General features: G+C 30.9%; 1 protein-coding gene across 4 annotated transcripts in view; it reads right to left on the bottom strand.

Moving 5' to 3' along the window:
• Positions 1-6,621, bottom strand: part of LOC106470732 (serine/arginine-rich splicing factor 3-like) — a 20,556-nt gene extending 13,935 nt beyond the window's left edge. For all 4 annotated transcript variants that reach the window (XR_002613111.1, XR_002613112.1, XR_002613113.1 and 1 more), the window contains exon 1: positions 6,493-6,621. The gene's annotated coding sequence lies outside the window, so the exon portion shown is untranslated. The remainder of the gene's footprint in view (positions 1-6,492) is intronic.
• Positions 6,622-6,993: the final 372 nt, after the last annotated feature.

Here is a 6,993-nt window from a genome sequence, read left to right on the forward strand (position 1 = left end):
CTGGAAGAAGAACCTCCAGTTACCAAAGTACAAGGTTATTACCAAACTGGAAGAACAACCTCCAGTTACCAAAGTACAAGGATATTACCAAACTGGAAGAAGAACAAGTCTCAAAAATTATCCTTGAAATTAAAGAGGTGTCATATCCAGAAATATTGGTATCCCAACTTTGATTTTTCAAAGCATTATATGTAATCTCATTAAAATTCACAGAATAAAACATCACACTGACCATTAAGAAAGTATTTATCACAAAATCTTGCATCACAACAGTAAGAAGATACTATTATGTCTTAATTCGCAGTTGAACAAAAAGAGGTCTATAAATTTTATCTGAATTTACATTTGTGTGCACATTTATCAGAACACTCCATTCCTGTAGGTTATCACAAAGTCCAGACTTAAACCCCACAGAACAAATCTAAGAATCACTAAACTCCATGCTTGACAAATGCATCAACTATACTGATTAAGTAAAGTTGGAAGTCTTTTAAAGCATCGTCCTTTTTCCATCTGTGCAACTTTTGTATATTAGTCCTCCAGTACTTTCTCCACAAGTGGCACTCTGTACCTTCATTTGTTGAACACAATAGCTAGTGCAACTTCTACTGGCGCATCATTATCCATGTGTTCTACTTGTACAAACAAATGTCAGGGTGTGGCCTAGTGCCCATTGGATTAATATCTAGCTACAGTGATGCTTATTCATAATTAACTTGTTTGGACTAAACAATACTGTAGCTTGAGTATATTATATCAGTTACATGCTACAAAAGTAACCAAGTGTTACATTACATGTAACAAAGGAGAGGGCTTTAGGGGTTGGACCCCTCCCCCTGGCCAAAACATTTTAAAATTTGTCCAAAACATATATACTAGAAAAAGAATATTTCTGTTTGTTTAGTAATCATTATTATATGCTCGGAACACTTAGTTTTCTTTCAATTTTTTATCCAAGAGTATTCTTGTTTGGTTCACAATTCCAGCATATACGTGTAAAGAGTAATACTATTATTACTAACCTAAGAAATGACACATTGTTTTGTAAATTCCTGCTACAGCTATACCTAGAGCTCAATTAGTTTTAATTTTAGTAAAATATTTTTAGACATTTTCTATAATAATAGTCAATACTTTTTACAACACAAATCCTGTCATTTTCTTGTCAAAAAATAGAAGCTCCCTTAAGAGCAATTATAAAAATTGTTGGTGTCATTTCAGTTATATACTTAAAATTGGAGTAGCGAAGCACAACTCTTTTCTCCTGTAACTATCTATTATTATACTTCACATGTGTGCCTAGCAAAATTAAAAACAGCCTCTCATGTAGTGTCATAAACATCGTAACAAACCTCAACCATTACAACTTTTACTCATAAATTAACATAAATAAAAATCACCCACATTTTGAAATTAAGTTATTATTTTCATTACATGAAGAAATGCAGTAAAAATATTAGTATATCAAATATACAAATTTTATTTTTACTGACTATATTTATGTAAAAATGCTGTATTTCACAGCATCATGAGTACACTTTCACAGCTTGTGTGACTTGTTACAATTAAACAACTTTTGACAACTACACAACAGGAAACAACAGCAAAAACTTCAAGATTTTGGTATTATTTTAAATGTGTTTCTAATTTATTTTTTGTCATAACATTATTTCAGTGGCCTCTAAAGCTGGGCATTTAGGGACATTTGCTAATTGATTAATCAGTTATTTTCAACTAATAACAGATAGTGTATTATGTAGTTTTGTGCTTAAACAAATATAATAGCAATATATTAATTACTTGTTTAGCTGGAACAATTAAAAAATAGTAATACTATGTAACCTTAATTTCAATTAGTTGATTATTTTTGCAACATTAATAAATTTAATTCTAATAACTGAAAAGTTGGAATAACCAAAAGATTAATAATCGGGAAAATTAGTTGATTATTTTTATGATATTAATCGATATAAGAGCATCAATTACATCAATCAAGCATCATAAAAAATAACTGAGTAAATTGCCTGGCACTAGCTGTTTCTGTAAAATTAGTCTGATAGACTGTAGTTAAATAGTGCAGAATATTTTTAAGTATTGTGTAGTTGATTAAAGATTAAACACTAAGTGATTTACAACCAACTTTATAGATGTGTATTCAACGGTAGGTTTGTCAATTTCACTTGAGAGTTTGTACTATTGGGCTCGTGTAGTCTTGTGTCAAGCTATTCACTTGAGAATTTGTACTACTGGGCTCATGTAGTCTTGTGTCAAGCTATTCACTTGAGAATTTGTACTACTGGGCTCATGTAATCTTGTGTCAAGCTATTCACTTGATAGTTTGTACTACTGGGCTTGTAAACAAGTCCATTTTTAATATTTATTTATTGTTGCACTGAAATGAAAGTCGGCTGTACCATTAGCTTCTAACTTTTGGAGAAATCAAGTAATCCTGCGATGTGAAACCATGTTAGCTTGGTACAAGACTACACGAGCCCAATAGTATAAAGTCTCAAGTGAATAGCTTGACACAAGTCTATATGAGCCCAGTAGTACAAACTATCAAGTGAATAGCTTGACACAAGACTACACGAGCCCAGAAGTACACATTCTCAAGTGAATAACTTGACACAAGACTAAACAAGCCCAGTAGTACAAACTATCAAGTGAATAGCTTGACACAAGATTACATGAGCCCAGTAGTACACATTCTCAAGTGAATAGCTTGACACAAGACTACACGAGCCCAGAAGTACACATTCTCAAGTGAATAACTTGACACAAGACTAAAATAATTAATCTTTTCTGCATTTAGTTAATAATACATGAACTCCTAAATTCATCTTAATTTTAAAACAGAGAAGATAATATAAATGTGATAAAATAAATTATAAGACTGAACTGGAAGCAAAAAGTCATTTTTAACTTGTTTTTTGTAAATTGTTTGCAAAAAGTAAAATTAAGAATCTGAGCTCCAGTCACAGAATTTCATTCAAAATAAAATTCCACAGTAAAATGCACTTACATACAACTGCAAAATTCCAGAAGGGCTGTACTTATCATAAGCTACAAATGTAGTGTTACTTTGGGTAAGATTGCTTTCACAGTCAAAGTTATAGCAAAATAATATTCATTACTCCTTATTAAAAAAAAGTTATTGATAAATAATTTGGTTATTTAACTGTGTTTGTCAAAATTACTAGACCTGTACCAATAACGGTCTGACAGTATGTAAAACCATTAAGTCATTAACCTGTTTAATTATGACTAGCTCTAGTTAGGAAGAACTAAAAAAGAAACAGCATAGATGTCATCATAAAAACCTCTGTTAGGTTTATCGATTTTTAAGCATGCATGTGTGTTTCTATTTTCTCTCAGTTTGTACTGTAAAATATAAACATATTAATAATATTGATGTGTTTTCTAAAATTCTGTTGGTATCAACTACTTCTTGCTTAAAAGCTTACGATGGTTTTTATAGCTGTAAAGTTAAGTATTTTTCACATTTTTTCATGCTAATGATGGAATTAGAGGAAAAAAAATTACAAAAACATTGATAATTAGAGATTTTTTTTGGTATTACCATGTAAAGATGTTATCTAGTATCATCATAAGTTTTCTTGCCAATTAGTAAACAATTTAATGTTTTTTTCCGAATTATATGTCACTAGCATTGCTCGGACGAAAATGACTTTAAATATTCTGAGTTGTTTTGATTAAATCAACCATATTAATTGAAATTTTTTTCCAAAAAAAATCTAAATGATTTATTTACCGAACTAAATATTTTGATTAAAATCAATGAAAATAACAATGCATATAAATAAACAAAAACAATATTGATCCTGCTTCTTGCATGTGCTTTACTTGACATTTCAAGTTTCCAAAACAAAATTCCCTATTTGGTGTTCTGATTTCTCCTGTGTGGTCAAATGTTGTTTGCGGCATATTGTGACTTTATTATCGTTCCACTGATGAATAACACAACGTAAATGAAAATTTGCAGATTCCAAACGTTTTGTGTAAAGTCATTGCATAGGTGATTCTTGCGAGTACATGCAAGCAATGCAAAAGATATGGCTGAAGCAAGCCTATTTAGTTGAGGGAGTGTACATATATGTTTGAAAGAAAGCACCATCCATTTTCAGTTAAGGGGAAGTAGAGAGAAGGCATGTATGTGTAGAATAAAGAGGGAAAAACATGAAAGAAGAAACCCAAGAAATAGTAATGGTATTTTCAATCTGTTATTAGTTTCAAAATACTTCACTGCATACAATTTCATGTATAACAGTTTAGGATTAAAGCTTGATTTGTATTTTTTTTTAATTTGGAGCAGAGCAAAATGAGAGATATCTGTGCTAGCCATCCCTAATTTAGCAGTGAAAGGCTACAGGGAAGGCAGCTAGTTATCACCACCCACACTAACTCTTGGGTTACTCTTTTACCAAGGATTAGTGGGATTGACTGTCACATTATAACACCCCCACACCTGAAAGGACAAGCATGTTTGGTGGGACGAGAATTCGAATCCGCAACCACCAGATTGTGGGTCAAGTGCCCTAACCACCTGGTCATGCCAGGCCCTAGGATTAGAGTAACTTGATCCTACGTTGTTGTGCCAAAAGATGTCTATCATTAAATGAAGAGTAAGTCAAAAATGTATTAAAAAAAATAGGAAGACTGGTCCTCACATGAGAATATTTGATAAGTTAATTCCACTAATTTCCCAGCTCTAGTACCAACTGTACTAAATAAAGCCTCTGGACACAACTTTAAGAAACTGAATCAAATTACACCATAAACTTTGAGAAAATACACGGACACAATGATGCCAAAGATGGACAAGTTAATTTTTAGCATTTAAGAATTTATACATTTTTCTGTGTATTAATTTTGTTAGTTTTTGTAAGATCAATTTGCAATAATTACAAGTTAATTTCTATAACAGATCAATAAATATTTTGTGTACACAGTTCATAAAATGACAAGTGTTGTGTGTGATAATAAATTTGCACACTACTGTATTTTAACCACAATCCACTGCATACTCATAAAACGTAAAATCTTATTTTTGTTTCGCTACTTCTTGTAGTGATGACTACAAGCTAAAAAGCTTACAACATGGCCATATATCACGGAAATAGTACTTGCCATTAGACTTCTATCAATCCTTGTAATACAACATTATTTTACAAAAAAAATCTACAACTTCCTTTACACATATTCAGTTCTGTGTGTGCTAAGCTTCTTTCATATAATGATAACATTGAAACTGAAGCATGTTTGGCCTAAGATATTTCATGATAAAAACTTAAGACTTATTTAAGATACCTACACAATGCAGAATTACTCAGAATTACAGTAATTTTTGACAAAGTTTGGCAAAATCTGAGTAATATTTAAAAGTCACTCCAAGTCTTTAGTCCTACACCTAGAACTGTCTTCTGTTCCCAATTCCAATTCTTTTTTTTTTTTTTTTATGGACTAATTTCTTTTTGAATATTTTTACAGTTGATGAAAGATATTTATTTTCTCTTATAGAAGAACATAAAAAATACCTAAATTCCAAGAAAATTAATAATAATAATAATAATAATAATTAGAGAGACTGGTGCCAATTTGATACAAAATGTCAGTCTTGGTTCAGTTTTTATACTTGACAGTTATGTTGCCTTATTAGCATTTTTTTTATGAATGTTAACACCCAGTAGTGGAGCAGAACTACAGAGCTGTAATCTACCATAAAAATGGTTGCAGGCTAGATTTTATTACAACAGTTTAGTTACATTAAAATCATGCCTAACAAGTATTTCACAGAATTACACTTGTTAGTCGTTTAATTTTTAAATTAACATTGACTGAGGTGACCAAGATATGAAAATTTTATAATGAAGATTTGAAATATTTTGTGTTGAAATACTATCGTCATCATATTTTTAATTAAATTTTTATATTAAAAATCTTTAAAGGTAAATTTATTTTTTTAAGTTGCCTAGAGCACAGAAAGAAAGTCAAAAGTTTACACACATCAAACATTTTGAGAGTTAAAACTTAAATAACAAAAATTCAAACAGACCTCCCCCCCCCAAAAAAAAGACTTAGAATATGCTTATTGTTTTCGTGCTTTGGATTTCACAACGACAGTCCATATAATAATAATGCACTATAACTGTAACAGTATAATTTATAAATACCCAATTTACCTAAAGTGTAAAACTGAATATAATGTTCCGAAATTACGACTCAAATGGTCAATATATTACGATTAAGCCTAGGAGGCTATTCGCTATAGAGTGCCACTGCCATATTGTTTGTTACTGTTACTAGTGTTAACTATGTGACTACTACTACTAGTGTTAGGCGTGAGCGTACTTCAACTTAACAAAGTACTTTTCCACTACTCATCACTAGAAAAGTATCCCACAGACTACCCTTTTTTAAATAATAAAACTACAAAACAATATACCTTACTTTCAAATCATCTAAAAAACTTACTTTATCCAAATCCCCGTTCTAGTTATAAACTATCCACTTCGTTAATTTTCCGCGTGAAGCAACCCGCTCGAACAGAAAGATGCTTCCAGGTTCCACTACATATATATAGAGGGAGTACCCCCTTTCTATATATATTTATGGTTTGCACTAAAGATTTTTGAAATTTTGGCGTTGTGCATAAAAAACTTAAGGAAATTCTCAAAAATCAAATACTAATCCTGAAATATGTCCTGAATTTTTTTATGTAAAACATTTTCTCTGTTTTAGCATTAGCAAAACCCAATTATTTATTTTTTATCATCACATATGAAAAAAATAATTATTTAAAAAAATGATGAAAATATATGTTTGTTGAAATCATAAATAATTTTCACGTTAAACTGGTACACAATTAAAATCATTTTATTTAGGCCTATCTATGGCCAGCAAAAAGTTGACGACTCGACATGTTTCGGCGTTACAAGTCATCCTCAGGAGTAAAAACGTAACGTCGAAACATGT

Source organism: Limulus polyphemus, unplaced genomic scaffold (assembly GCF_000517525.1).
Source record: "Limulus polyphemus unplaced genomic scaffold, Limulus_polyphemus-2.1.2 Scaffold4189, whole genome shotgun sequence".
In the NCBI taxonomy this organism is placed as follows: domain Eukaryota; kingdom Metazoa; phylum Arthropoda; class Merostomata; order Xiphosura; family Limulidae; genus Limulus; species Limulus polyphemus.